The sequence below is a fragment of the Pelobates fuscus genome, chromosome 7, assembly GCF_036172605.1.
Source record: "Pelobates fuscus isolate aPelFus1 chromosome 7, aPelFus1.pri, whole genome shotgun sequence".
NCBI classification, from domain to species: Eukaryota; Metazoa; Chordata; class Amphibia; order Anura; family Pelobatidae; genus Pelobates; species Pelobates fuscus.
This window is the reverse complement of record NC_086323.1, coordinates 69235713-69252232: the sequence shown is the minus strand read 5'-3', so window position 1 is coordinate 69252232 and position 16520 is coordinate 69235713.

The following is a 16520-nucleotide window of genomic DNA, read 5'->3' as shown; positions in this document are numbered from 1 at the left end:
ACCTGTGTTTATTATACATTATCCCTCCCATAGCCAGTAACCTGTGTTTATTATACATTATCCCGCACAACCAGGTACCTGTGTTTATTATACATTATCCCCCCATAGCCAGTAACCTGTGTTTATTATACATTATCCTCCCCATAGCCAGTAACCTGTGTTTATTATAAATTATCCCCCCATAGCCAGTAACCTGTGTTTATTATACATTATCCTCCCATAGCCAGTAACCTGTGTTTATTATACACTATCCCCCCCTAGCCAGTAACCTGTGTTTATTATACATTATCCTCCCCATAGCCAGTAACCTGTGTTTATTATACATTATCCCTCCCATAGCCAGTAACCTGTGTTTATTAAACATTATCCCCCCATAGCCAGTAACCTGTGCTTATTATACATTATCCTCTCATAGCCAGTAACCTGTGTTTATTATACATTATCCCTCCCATAGCCAGTAACCTGTGTTTATTATACATTATCCTCCAATAGCCAGTAACCTGTGTTTATTATACATTATCCCCCCATAGCCAGTAACCTGTGCTTATTATACATTATCCTCCCATAGCCAGGAACCTGTGCTTATTATACATTATCCCTCCCATAGCCAGTAACCTGTGTTTATTATACATTATCCCTCCCATAGCCAGTAACCTGTGTTTATTATACATTACCCCCCCCCCCCCCCATAGCCAGTAACCTGTGTTTATTATACATTATCCCCCATAGTCATTTATCGTTGGACCTAGGCAGCATGATGTCTTAGGCCGGCCCAGAGAGTGAGTGAGTGAATAATATAATATATATGTTCAGAAACATATTAGTAATATATGTAAATCGGGTTCATGCAAAGAGGGTGAAAAGGTATTAAAGAAAAACACACTTATTGCATCAAATTTTCAAAGACAAACTTTTAAAAGCTTTCCTCATTTCTTTCTCGGAATGAGGAATATATCAGTTGTAGACTGAGGATTTCCATCTGCCCAATCTTTTAATAATATGCACTGGAGTGTCAGTGTTGAAGGAGACCGAAGCTGCCCCTATTCTAAATGAAAGGAGTAGTGTTCTGATTAGCCTTAGTCAGAGGGATTCAGTGAGTGTGGGTAAGTAAGAGTCACGTATTTTAACTGGGCACTAGTTCTAGGTGGGATAAAGTGGTATAGCGGATGGATGAGTAGTTTGGTTCGTTTAAGAGGTTTGTAGAAAAAGTATATAGTGATCATGATTCTTAGCGATATCCAATATTTTTAAGGTGGTCTCAAACAAACATAAAATGCTCTATAAAATTTGTGGGAATATCGAATAGTCGTGTACAGTAAATCAGAGAGGGCTCAGAATATCGAACCATCGATCGGTATCCAACCTTGTGCAAATGGGGAGTTTGCGGTTGTGCAAATGGACTGTTTGCGATTGTTTGCGGTGCGTTAAACGGGGAGTTTGGTCTGTCACTGTGAAGCGGGCGTAACCCTTACACTACCTGATCGATACATCATACCTGATGTTTTAAAGCACGTTATTCCAAACAATTTAGGAATGTTAGGTGATTTATGCCCTTTATGGATTAAAACCAGACTCTGCATCAACTATGTAATTTTCCATGGGAGTTTTGCCATGGATCCCCCTCCGGCATGCCACAGTCCAGGTGTTAGTCCCCTTGAAACAACTTTTCCATCACTATTGTGGCCAGAAAGAGTCCCTGTGGGTTTTAAAATTCGCCTGCCTATTGAAGTCTATGGCGGTTCGCCCGTTCGCGAACATTTGCGGAAGTTCGTGTTCGCCGTTCGCGAACGGAAAATTTCATGTTCGCGACATCACTATTTATAAATGATCTTGAAATAGGCATTGAAAGCCATGTTTCAGTGTTTGCAGATGACACAAAACTTCATAAAGTAATAAAATGTGAGCAGGATATTGCTTTGCTGCAGAGGGATTCAGATAGATTGGGGGCCTGGGCACTAAAATGGCAGATTAAATTTAATGTAGAGAAATGCAAAGTTACTTCAGGGTAAAGAATGCACAAGCAACTTACACCCTAAATGGTAGTGAATTAGGGATAACCACACATAAGAAGGATTTTGGAATTGTTATAGACCACAAATTAGGTGTCAATCTGCAGTTGCGAAGGCCACTAAGGTTTTGTCATGTATAAATAGGGGCATAAATTCTTGGGATTAAAATACGATTTTGTCTCTTTATAAATCGCTGGTAAGACCACGCCTTGAATATGCTGTGCAATTTTGGGCACCTGTTCTATAGAAGGGATATCATGGCACTAAATAAAGTGCAGAGACAGGCTACAAAATTGATTTGAAGGAATCTTTAGTTTAGAAAAACGGCACCTCAGAGGGAATATAATAACATTTTATTTATATATATATATATATATATATATATATATATATATATATAAAAATAGAAAATAATCTTGCACTCCATGAAATAGAAAGTTACTTGCCTGGTGCTTGTCAAGCAAGAATGTAGAAAATTGTAAAGATGATAGCACTCTCAGGACTCCAATATAAGATTTAACTTTTAATGATTTACAGGATAAAAGATCGACTTTCAGTCTGCTATACACAGACTTTCATCAGGACTAATATTAACAGTACAAATACACACTTATATACACATGAAAGAACAAGCAATTAACTTACCCACCACCGGAATTAACTCCCATTCACTGTCCAACCGGTCAGAAAAACGCGCGGATTCTGCCATGGGTCACGTGTGCGTACGTGACGTCATCACGTGACGTCGGCGTCATTACCACGTCACGTGATCGGCCGGGTTTGCAGCCTCATTGGGAGGGTGTTGCTATGCGACCTCAGTGTCCATAGCAACATAAAAACAAATAACACATAGCTGGAAAGCCTTTAAATAACATATTTCTAACGGGCATCCCCCAGGTAATCTGTACTAGTAAACAGAACTAATATATCTTACAGTATTAAACCGGATGTATATATTACAGCCCAATTGTGCAGACAAAGCATGCATAGCCATGTAATTAGACCCACAGCACGAAACAGGCAACTAAATATAGCAGAAAGAAACATACAAATAAATAATAAAATAGTAAAAATGAAGCATAGTCATCCAGATTAGTCATAGGAAGCACATATCATGAGTGTTGCCTCTGTATATTACCAAAAAAAATAGATGGCCTCATAATACTCCCAATAGCACCCCTAAGTTTATATATATACCTATTTCTCAGGGAAAGTGCCCTTTCCGAAATTCGGGATAGCTCCTAGGTGTAAAATAACTAGTCAGAAAATATGAATGAGCACCTGTCACCCTGGGTGGGTACACCCCCTAATATTATTAACGCCATATAGGCCAGAGCATAACTATAGACACAGTAACTACTGGAGAAAATATCCATAGGGAATAAACGTGACTATACCAAGTGCATATCAGATGTGTGCACTTGTAAACGATACCCTCCTATAAAACAAGGAAGGAAAGTACCTCAGAATGCAGGGAAATGCTATTGTATCCACAGGACTGATTATCAAAATATCAGGGAAAAGGTGCATACCCTGTAGTGCGGAGGAGTAAGGATGTGTGCCTTTCCCCCAGGGTGGGCATCACCATCCCCACTCTACCTCCTTAGGGTAAGCAGGTGCACAAATACTACCAACAGAGATAATGGAATCAATTTATGGTCACAGGCGCTAAAGAGGAGAGCCCGGGAAGCCCCAAGGCCCCCCCATTACACTGGCACAAATCCCATAGGCAAAAAAGGCCTAGGGTGTCAGGATAGATATTATACAACAAAGCGGACCCTCCCCACACCTTCCAGGTCATCACATGCTAATAGAGTAATAGAGATGGTGCCATGACCCATAGGGTGGGCATCAATCTCCCACAACAGACTGTGTCAGGGTAAATGTATTAAAAAACAGAAAAAAGAAAGAAAGGATATGTCACCGAAAAGTATCTCATAAGAAGGCAGACAGTGAGTACTTTTCATTCAACCCATTAGGGTGGACAGTTTGGAGAGTCCTGATCCAATACAGTTCCCTTTGTAGGAGCATCTTCTTACGGTCACCACCCCTTCTAGGCATAGGAACATGGTCGATGGCCATCAGTTTCATAGATGGAAGAGTATGGCCTAATTCGAGGAAATGTTTGGCAACCGGTAGATCAGACTTCTTATCCCTATATGCCGTCCTGATGCTTGATCTGTGATTACGTATCCTTTCTCTCAAGGGTAGATCGGTCTTTCCCTGATATTTTGATAATCAGTCCTGTGGATACAATAGCATTTCCCTGCATTCTGAGGTACTTTCCTTCCTTGTTTTATAGGAGGGTATCGTTTACAAGTGCACACATCTGATATGCACTTGGTATAGTCACGTTTATTCCCTATGGATATTTTCTCCAGTAGTTACTGTGTCTATAGTTATGCTCTGGCCTATATGGCGTTAATAATATTAGGGGGTGTACCCACCCAGGGTGACAGGTGCTCATTCATATTTTCTGACTAGTTATTTTACACCTAGGAGCTATCCCGAATTTCGGAAAGGGCACTTTCCCTGAGAAATAGGTATATATATACACTTAGGGGTGCTATTGGGAGTATTATGAGGCCATCTATTTTTTTTGGTAATATACAGAGGCAACACTCATGATATGTGCTTCCTATGACTAATCTGGATGACTATGCTTCATTTTTACTATTTTATTATTTATTTGTATGTTTCTTTCTGCTATATTTAGTTGCCTGTTTCGTGCTGTGGGTCTAATTACATGGCTATGCATGCTTTGTCTGCACAATTGGGCTGTAATATATACATCCGGTTTAATACTGTAAGATATATTAGTTCTGTTTACTAGTACAGATTACCTGGGGGATGCCCGTTAGAAATATGTTATTTAAAGGCTTTCCAGCTATGTGTTATTTGTTTTTATGTTGCTATGGACACTGAGGTCGCATAGCAACACCCTCCCAATGAGGCTGCAAACCCGGCCGATCACGTGACGTGGTAATGACGCCGACGTCACGTGATGACGTCACGTACGCACACGTGACCCATGGCAGAATCCGCGCGTTTTTCGGACCGGTTGGACAGTGAATGGGAGTTAATTCCGGTGGTGGGTAAGTTAATTGCTTGTTCTTTCATGTGTATATAAGTGTGTATTTGTACTGTTAATATTAGTCCTGATGAAAGTCTGTGTATAGCAGACTGAAACGTCGATCTTTTATCCTGTAAATCATTAAAAGTTAAATCCTATATTGGAGTCCTGAGAGTGCTATCATCTTTACAATTTTCTATATATATATATATATATACATATATATATATATATGTGTGTGTGTGTTAGGTGCTCACGATAGTACAGAGTAAAATACCATAATTAAATGTAGGATAGTAAAAAAGAGCAAGTCGGTTGTGGTGTGCCGGAACCGACGATGAGGTAGGCCTGAGAAAGAAGAGGGCCTACCAAGGAAAATAAATAGAAAGGAAAATAAATGTTAAAATGTGGTGTGGTGGGAGGGTCATTCAACGCTGACCTTGAATGGTAAGGAGCAAGGTAAGGGGTGTGCCTTAAGTAGGCTAGGAGTGGATACCAAGCACCTCCCACAAATACAGGCCAAATTGCCTTAATACTTGTGTTAGGTGCTCATGATAGTACAGAGTAAAATACCATAATTAAATGTAGGATAGTAAAAAAAAAAATATATATATATATATATATATATATATATATATAACAAATCTATTCCGGACCAGTACAAACCGTTATCTGGAAATCGATTCATAAACAGGGCTATACATAGGACACGTGGTCACGCATTTAGGCTGGAAGAAAGTTGATTTAATTTAAGGCAAAGAAATGTTTTTTTACAGTAAGAACTATAAGGATATGGAATTCTCTGCCTGAAAACCTAACATACTGGGATATCATTTATAATTAGTGGGGTAATAGCTGCTTGATCCATTTTGGGGTCAAGAAGGATTTTTTTTCTAGTTTGTTGCAAAATTGGAAGCGCTTCAGACGGGTTTTTTTCCCTTTTTTGGATCAACAGCAAAACATATATAAGGAATGCTGAACTTGATAGACTTTTCAGCTTTGTAGCATACTGTACCAACATCGTGGAACCCCCCGAAAATATTTTAGCGCCAAGAACAACAAAGTCAAGCAAATACATAAATTTAATGACTGATATCATCTTCAAGAAGATGTCTCTAATTTGAGGTCCCATTACTCTAATTCAGACAATATTAACTAAGCAAAGGAGAAAGAGAAGAAAACAACCTTTATATCTATTTATATGCAGATACATATATATATATACATACACCTACATGCAATAATTGGATATGCACATGTCGCCCCTGTTTACTATTACCTCCCTTTTAAGATCTCTTACTCATTGCCATTTTTAAGCCCCCCTCCAGCTTCTTGTATCAGTAGAGCTACGTTCTACCTATGTGAGATAAATGTATGCCAAAGGTGCCATTTTTAATATGTTTTTCACTATCATTATGTGCTATTGCAATCCTTGATTCAGCAGCTTCAATCTCGCTCACTTTATCCAACCAATTCTGTATGGTTGGAGAGACTGTAGTCTTCCAGAACATAGGAATAAGGACCTTTTGCCGCATTTAATAAAAATCTAACAATTGATTTTTTTTTTATATTGAGTTAGTGATAGACCTGTGTGGTGTAAGAGGACATTCTCAGTTGGAATGGTGGTGCTTTCCGCAAAATTGTTTCTATTGTTGCCCGTACACCCTCCCAAAAGGATGTTAGAACATGACAAGATCACCAAATATGTAGGTGTGTCCTAGGGAGTTCATTGCAACGCCAGCATAATGGTAATTTAGGGCTTATTTAGGTCCGTGGCATGCCATTCTTGGACTTGCAACAGATGTGCTGCTTGATAGTATTGCTTAAAATTTGGACATGCCAGTTCCCCTTTTGATTTCGGAAGGCATAAAATTTCATGTCTAAGGCGTGGAATTGTTCCTCTCCATACAAATGTTATAGCTGCTACTCTAAGAGGAAAAAAAAGGAATGTGGTAACTCAATCAAGATTGTATTAATAAATAAATACAGAATGCATGGTAAAATATTCATTTTTATAAGAGGTTAATCCTATCCACAGGATATTTTGCTTATTCCATTTACAGAGATCTGTTTGTATGTTTAATAATCGTAAGAGATTTATGATAAATGGTTTAGAGGGGTCCGTGGTTAGCCAGATACCCAGGTACTTAATTTGGTCTTTACGCCATTGAAATGGAAACTGGGTTTCTAGTGATGGAACTGTAATATTTAGTACCTCACATTTTGATGCATTTAGCTTAAGATTGGATAGCAATTCATACTTCTTAAATTCTGTTAGATTTGGCAGAGTAGTTCTTGGTTTCATGATAAAAAAAACATGTCATCTGCATAGGTTACTGTTTTAAATTCTGTCCCTTTAAAATTATAACCCCTAATATCTATGTTTCTCCTAACCGTCTGTAACTAAGGCTCAAGAGATAAGGCAAATACAATTGGAGAGAGTGGACAGCCTTGGCGGGTTCCATTATTTATCTGAACTAACTCTGGAAATGATCCGTTCACATTTATCTGGGCATTTGGGCTAGTATAAAGAGACTTTATCCACTGCCTAACTTGCCCCAAAACCCATATGTAATAATGTTGCTTGCATAAAGGTCCAGTCCACCTGGTCAAATGCCTTTTCTGCATCTGTGGACAGCAAAAATAGTAGGCTTTTCTTGCCAGTTGTATAATATTGTATACTCTTATAATATTATCTCTAGCTTCCCTTTCTGGTATAAAGCCACTTTGATCTGGGTGGACTAGCTTCTGAATACCTGTCTGCATCCTTGTTACTAGGACCTTCAAAAACAATGTAATATCCAAATTCAATAATGATATATGGACCTATAGCTACTGCATAGCTCCGGGTCTTTTCCTTCCTTAGGGAGGATTGTTATACATACTGAAAATAAACTTTTCCCCCTTTGGAATGGAATTAAGAGCATCAACTAGCCGTGATATAAAAACTGTGTCAAATTTCTTATAGTATAGCAGACTAAAGCCATCTGGCCCTGGGGCTTTCCCTGGTTTCATTGATTTTAATGTGCTAATATTTCCTCTTTAGTAATCGGTTTATCTGAAGGTTTACCTGCACAACCTATGGATTCGTCTAAGTATGTTTGCACCCCATTATTTTGTTTATTCTGTGAGATTTTACTTTCTATATTATAAAGGGATGTATAGTATCTATGGTATTCTTCTTTAGTAGTGCGTATAAAGTTTACAAGCTTGGCTGAGGTGCCCCGAGAGCAGTCCTCAGGCATTTTCCTCGCTGAACATGCGGGACAAATGGAATACAGGCACAATTTTTATATTAATAATAATGCTGAGTGATTCTGCAGATAACACATTGTGAACAGTAGTAGCAAAACATACGGTTACAAAAGAGAGAGAGACAGGACTGTTATAGGTTAGGAACATGCTAAATCGATCATTTTCATTACAGGCTGAAGTGTTTTCATTACAGGCTGAAGTGTTGATATGTCAACTGATATGTCAACTGGTACATAGGCTTACTCTTACTAGTGGAGGAGCCCTCCTTGCCCTTATGGCTGTAGTTAAGGTAACCCCAGGGTTCTCATGTTGTGTGCCATCTCCGGCAGCAGGGTATTAAGGCTATACTGAGATGCATAAGACACTCTGCCTAAACAACAAGTGAGGTGAAGGCATATTGGGGGAGCCTAGAGTCGATTGTTATAGCAGGCTAGTGCAGGAAGATTGTTTAATTACTGAGTATTTCAATGCAAGCTAAACTGTTATTCTTTAAAACGAAAGTAAACAAGCTGATGTCTAATAGCTAGTATCTATGAGTGTGTGCCACTGAAGCCCCTCTGCCCTACATTGCTATTAGGGAAACATGCAAGGGCAAATATGTGGTGTAGGTGATGTCAGGGTTCATGCCAAAAATAAATGCTTTTGCGATCCGAAAGTACATGAGAAAGTCCCTGTGGGTCTCGGGTCGTCTCCTCTGGGGCTTGGGTATCAATTAATTTCAGGTAGTCCCTTGGGGTAACAGGCAGTCGGCGGCTGGTATGTAGGCTGTTTCTTTGCTGAGGCTCTTCACCCTTTGCTGACGCTCAGTGTTTCTGTTTCCCGGGTCTCAGATCTAAGCTGAGCCGCTTTGTCGTCTGGTTGTGGTCGGCTCCTGTCACCCATCGCTAATATGTTGCTTCATGGTGTATAATCTGGGCGTCACCCCTCCGCCGGTCCTCTTTAGCTCTGTTTTGTCAGCAAAGAGAGTCTCGGGGGAGGTGAAGTGTCCAGGTGTAGGGCTGTTTTGTGAGGTATTACCTCTGAGGGCTCCGTGCCCAGGAAGGTAGATGTGGGTGCCCGCTCCGGTCTGTGAGTCCGTGGGCAGACAGCAAGTTGATGCAGGCTTAGGTGGCCTTATCTGCGTTGGTCGTTTGCCGCCATTTGGTTGCTCAGGCGCGACGTGCACCGTGCGGTGTTAGCCTGGATTGGGGGCCGATGGTAGGCGGTGAGTCTCCCCAGTGTGGACCGGGATAACCCCCCCGGCCCAGAGGGGGGGGAACGGGGCCCGGGAGGCACGTCTCTAGGTCGCCACACGGCAGCCGGGCTCTCAAACAGGACAGCGGCCGCCTGTCCCGCTCTTCACCCACGCAGGCCCCGAAGTCTCGTGTCGCCCCTTAGGGCTCCGAAACTCCCGATCTCGGGGACTGTAGTGCTGCCGGCAGCCCCCCGGACACTTGGGGCTTCTCCTGGGCTCCAGTGCAGGCATTAAGCTTCAATAAGGCGCCCAAGAAGAGCAAGATTTGCCGGAGCCTCTCAAGCCTGCGACCGGACAGCATGGCGGTCAGGCCCTGCCCCCCGGTATTCTTCTTTAATCTTATCGGGAAAAGGGTTACATTTCCCTTCTCTTGTTGAATGCGGTGTATCTGTGTTTTTTTTCCCTTCCTTTATCATTTGTGCTAATAATTTGCCACATTTGTTTACGTTGCCATAGAAGAAGCATCTAGAGCTTTGAAGAATATGATGATACTTCGCTGCTAAAAGTGTCCATAGTTCCTGCCTGACCCCCATAAGTTCTATATAACTGTGAGATTTTGTGTTTAGCTTCCAGAACCCGAATCTGAGTTGTTAAATAAAGGTTTTTGAGAGCCCTCTTATGGTTTCTCCCCATTTTAGTCTAATCGCTCAGTGTGGTATTCTCCAGCTGGCTGGCAACAGGACGGAGCAGAGCACAGATCAGACTCAGCAAGCGGATATACTCCCGGATGTCGGGTCACGCCCCCAGTAATTTTTTTTTTTAAATAAATTCTTTATTTTGGGTGTGCACGAAATTAAACAAATATCCGGTATGCGCCACAACAGCGGCATCCGCTAGAACAAGTAAACAGTGGTGTTACATGTCATGGCATTCGTTACATAGGCACATTTTTGTAATATTAATACAATCTCTGGTACAGTAGTTTAGGTTCACGTGCAGTTTGAAACATGTTAGCATAATGCACATGTCATGGAGAAATAGGTAGAGGAGAGACAAAGGAGGAAAGCATGGCTTGTGCAGAGAGTGTACATGTAAGATTATTCTAATAGTTGACTTGGTGATGAAATGGTCGCTTAAACTGATTAGTGAGCTACACGTGAGCTGCAAGTACAGGCTCAATTAGGCAACATGAAAAACATGCATTGTTCGACTGAGTATAACATATTATAAAGCAATCTATAAACCAGGTCTAAGTTAAGCATATATGAAAGACTAGGGTTGCACAATTAGCCTAGATGCTTCCTAAGGCTGTTAGTAAGTAAGTTTAACGGTATGCTGTGCTACAGAACTCAAGATTTAGAGACGCTAGTGTTAAATGGTGTTTGTTCGATTATTATATCACCCTGGCTGGATTAGAAATCTTGGGTTGGTTTGCATTCCAGGGCTTTGCGGCTTGGCGGGCCCGTGTAGCCGGGAACGAGTGTCCGCTGGTGCGGGGGTCCGGGCAGCGCCCCCCCTGGGAGTGTTGCTCGTTGGTGTCTTTTGGGCAGCTTCTACGGCTGGCCATGGGTACCTCTTCTGTACTTCCCGAGGTGAGCACCTGTTAGGACGGGGGTTTGGGCACCGTGTGGTATAGGTGGCAGCTGGATGAGATCGCCGTTATCGTCGCCAGTGATCAAACGGTATGTGAGGGTTGCAGATGTGGTCGGCCTTGCTGTGGGAGTCCCTTGGTCTGTTGCGAGGTCGGCAGTCTCTGGTGGTGGAGGGTCGGGTGCAGAGTGGGCCGGTTTCGCTGCCCTCGTGGCTCGGGCCATACCTCTTCTGCTGCTCGCCTGAGGCCAGGTTCGAGTAGTGGGCTGGTAAATAGTCGCTTGTGGGGTTGCGGTGTCTAGTGCGGGGAGCTGGAGTTCTTCTGGGCCCTTGTCCAAAGACCCATTTTGTTGCTGTACTTCCCGTGAGGGCGCATTCCCCCCCCCTCCGGCCCCAGCGTGCATGGCATCCGCCATCTTGGATGTCGTGTTCGGGCCTACGAGCAGGATGGTGGTGTCAGGATCAGGACAGGGATCCAACACGCAGAGTACAAACAGGTACAGGATACGTATACCGGACCTTAGAATGGCCGGACTAACGTACGGAGAATATAGAGAATAGTCAAAGACAAGCCGAGGTCGAGGGAACGAGAAGACAGGTAAACGAGGAACAAGCCGGGTCAAGGGTAACAGAGATAAACAGAGTAAGTCAAACAAGCCGGGTCAGAACCAAAGGGATAACAGAAATACAAGAGCACTGTGTGACTACGCAGACTAGAACCACGACAGGGCAATGAGCAAATGGGAGAAGCAAGTTTAAATACCCTGGCTGGGAAGGGTAGACACGCCTCCGACGAGTCCTGATTAGTCTCTGAAGGATTGAGTGACAGGTCGTTCCGGGTTGGCATCATGACGTCGGTTTCCGGACGTCATGCTAGAAAAGGAAGTGAGTCCCTCGCGGCCGGCGTTTACGTGACCGGATGGACCGCGAGGCACAGAGGAAACAGCCCGTCCGGACGGATGGACGTCTAAGTCTCTACCTCTCTCGGAGGTAGAGACTTCAGGTACCCTGACAGTACCCCCCTCTCAGATACGCCCACCGGGCGGAAGGAACCGGGACGAGATGGGAAGCGGGAGTGAAACGCCCTGCGGAGACGAGGAGCATGAACATCCTCCTGAGGTACCCAACTCCTCTCCTCAGGACCATATCCCTTCCAATCGACCAGATATTGTACTCTCCCCCGGGAGATTCGAGAATCGATAATAGAGTTAACCTCCTACTCCTCCTGACCCTCCACCTGAACAGAGCGAGGAGAGGATGATGTGGAGGAAAATCTGTTACAGACTAGTGGTTTCAACAATGAAACATGAAATGAGTTAGGGATGCGTAAGGCAGTTGGAAGAGCTAGACGATACGCAACTGGGTTAATGCGAGTTAGCACCCTGTAGGGTCCAATATAACGAGGAGCGAACTTCATGGAAGGCACTTTTAAACGGATGTTTCTTGTACTCAACCATACTCTATCACCTGGAACAAACACCGGGGCCGCCCTTCTACGTTTATCAGCGTGTTTCTTAACCAGCATAGAATTGTGCAGAAGAATCTGTCGAGTCTGATCCCACAACTTCCTCAAATTGGCAACATGAACATCAACCGACGGCACCCCCTGGGAAGAAGAAGCCGAAGGGAGAATAGATGGATGAAAGCCATAATTCATGAAGAAGGGGCTTGAACGAGTAGAATCACACACGAGATTGTTGTGTGCAAACTCCGCCCAAGGAATCAAACCAACCCAATCGTCCTGGTGTTCGGAAACAAAACAACGTAAATATTTTTCAATCTTTTGGTTGGTGCGTTCAGCAGCTCCGTTAGACTGAGGATGATAGGCAGAAGAGAAATTCAATTTGATACCCAGTTGAGAGCAGAAGGACCTCCAAAAACGGGAAACAAATTGGGAACCTCTGTCAGATACAATTTGGGAGGGTATCCCATGTAATCGAAAAATCTCCCTTGCGAATATCTCCGCCAATTCGGGAGAAGACGGGAGTTTAGGCAGAGGAACGAAGTGAGCCATCTTGGTGAATCTGTCAACCACGGTGAGGATAACAGTCTGTTTTTTATAGATAGGTAAATCGACAATAAAGTCCATAGCCAAACAGGACCATGGCTTCTCTGGAACCTCTAAGGGGTGCAGAAATCCACAGGGAAGGGTATGAGGTTGCTTGGTCTTAGTATAAACCTCACATGCACCGATGAAATCTTTAATATCCTTCCGTAAATCAGGCCACCAGAAGTCCTTAGAGATCAAAGCACATGCGAATACCAGGATGTCCAGCCACCTTGCTGTTGTGGAAACATTGCAACAGTTCCAGTTGTAGAACAGGAGGAACGAAACGTCGACCTTCAGGAGTCTGTTTAGGAGCTAGATGTTGCAGTTTAATGATCTCGGCAAGTAACGTAGAGTGAATCCTGAGATTCGTGTTGGCGATAATATTGCATTTCGGAACTATAGAGGAAAGAACCGGTTCAGATATAGTAGAAGGTTCATATTGGCGAGACAAAGCATCGGCTTTGGAGTTCTTAGAACCAGGTCTATAAGTAAGCACATAATTGAAGTGGGTCAGGAATAAGGACCAACGAGCTTGTCTGGCGGACAGTCGCTTAGCTTCCCCAATATAGGACAAGTTCTTGTGATCCGTTAGAATAGTAACAGGATGTAAGGTCCCCTCCAATAAATGTCTCCACTCCTTTAAGGCCATAATGACCGCTAAGAGTTCCCTGTCGCCAATGTCATATCTACTTTCAGGGCCAGACAGTTTCTTAGAAAAAAAAACACAAGGGTGTAGTGGTTTATCCACCCCTAACCTTTGCGACAGAACAGCCCCTACGCCTGTCTCAGAGGCATCGACCTCGAGTAGGAACGGCAGAGTCGTATCAGGATGGACTAGAATTGGAGCAGAAGCAAAAAGATCCTTGAGAGTCTTGAAAGCAGCGAGAGCTTCATTAGACCAAGTCTTAGTGTCAGCCCCCTGTCTGGTCATATTGGTAATAGGTGCAATAATAGAAGAGTATCCCTTAATGAAGCGCCTATAATAATTGGAGAAACCAATAGACCTCTGAATAGCCTTGAGTCCCTTAGGCAAAGGCCACTCTAAAATGGACTGGAGTTTGTCAGGGTCCATCTTAAAGCCTTCCCCAGAAATCACGTATCCAAGAAAGTCTATCTGAGACTGGTCAAAGCTACATTTCTCCAATTTACAGTATAAGCCATGTTGCAGGAGTTTGTGTAATACCTTTCTGATCTGTCTGTGGTGGGTCTCAACCTCTCTAGAGTGTATCAGTATGTCATCCAGGTATACAATAACACAATCATGTTGAAATTCCTTAAGAACCTCATTAATCAAATCCTGAAATACTGCAGGTGCGTTACAAAGACCAAAAGGCATGACCGTGTATTCATAATGCCCATAACGGGTATTGAACGCTGTCATCCACTCGTGTCCTTGCTGGATTCTCACCAAGTTATATGCCCCTCTGAGGTCCAACTTGGTGAAAATTCTAGAGCCTTTCAGACGATCAAACAGCTCGGTAATCAAGGGAATCGGATAGGCATTTCTGATTGTTATCTTATTCAAACCTCGGTAATCAATGCAAGGTCTTAGTGAACCATCCTTCTTTTTAACAAAAAAAAAACCAGCCCCGGCAGGAGAAGAAGATCTCCTAATGAATCCCTTGTCTAGATTCTCCCGAATATACTCCTCTAGAACTGAATTCTCCTTAGTGGATAGGGGGTATACATTGCCCCTCGGAGGCATGGTACCAGGTAGTAAGTTAATTTTACAATCAAAGGTCCTGTGTGGAGGTAGAGTATCAGCATTCTTTTTGTCGAATACTGCTTTTAAGTCTAGGTACCGGGGCGGTATCTGTATCTCTGCAGACTGGGTAGAACTACCTGGTGTGTTAATTACACCCAATGGGGAAACCCTCCGTAAACAATTCTCCTGGCAACCCTGGCCCCATGAGAGTATCTCCCCTAACTCCCAATCAATAATAGGGTTATGTATTTTTAACCATGGGTAACCCAGGACTATGGGAACAGAAGGGGATGAAATAAGCACAAGCGATAAGTCTTCCTCGTGTAAGATACCAACAGTTAAGCTAACTGGGATGGTCTCACGAGAGATAACAGGCTCAAGTAAAGGTCTACCATCTATGGCCTCAACGGCCAAGGGTGTATCCCTTAACTGGGATGGGATAGTGTGTTTAGTAGCAAAGGCTTGATCGATAAAATTCTCAGCAGCACCGGAATCTATCAAAGCCATGGTCCTTAGTACTCCCCTTTCTCAAGTTAAAGAAACTGGTAGCAGAAGCCTGTGATCTTTATAATTATGCGTAGAGGACAAAATAGAAACACCCAAGGCCTGTCCTCTAGAGAAACTTAGGTGCGAGCGTTTCCCGAACGATTAGGACAATTCAGGCGTAGGTGACCTCTGACTCCACAATACATGCATAATCCCTCCCTTCTCCTGTACTGCCTCTCCTCCTCTGAGAGGCGAGTATTGCCTATCTGCCTAGGTTCAGGACATAGTGAGGTAGTGGAATCAGGACTTTGAAATGCGGGAGCTAATTTAAATGAAGGTCTAAGGTTCCTCTCTCGAGTGTTCTGTCTCCCTCTTAAACGCTCATCAATACGAGAAATGAATGAAATTAAATCCTCCAAATTTTCAGGAAGCTCTCTAGTAGCAACCTCGTCGAGGATTACATCTGATAGCCCATTCAAAAATACATCTATATATGCCTGCTCGTTCCACTTAACTTCTGCCGCCAAAGACCTGAACTCTAGTGCATAATCCACAAGAGTTCGGTTCTCTTGTCTCAGGCGCAACAGTAATCTAGCTGCATTGACCTTTCTACCAGGAGGGTCAAAAGTTCTTCTAAAGGCAGCTACAAAGGCATTATAATTATATACCAAAGGGTTATCATTCTCCCATAATGGGTTGGCCCATCTCAGAGCTTTCTCAATGAGTAAGGTGATAATAAATCCAACCTTTGCCCTATCTGTAGGATAGGAGCGAGGTTGTAATAGAAAGTGGATACTGATCTGGTTAAGGAAACCACGACACTTCTCAGGTGAGCCACCATAACGTACTGGTGGTGTAATATGGGAAGAGGCACCTACAGTGGCTACCTCTAGGCCTGAGCTCACAGGAGAAATAGAAGTAGTACGCGTCTCCTCTGGCGGGTTATTAGCACGAGATAATAACGCCTGTAGTGCTAGCGCCATCTGATCCATTCTGTGCTCCATGGCTTCGAACCTAGGATCAGAAGGACCAAGCTGACTGTTTGTACTTGCAGGATCCATTGGCCCTGTCGTAATGTCAGGATCAGGACAGGGATCCAACACGCAGAGTACAAACAGGTACAGGATACGTATACCGGACCTTAGAATGGCCGGACTAACGTACGGAGAATATAGAGA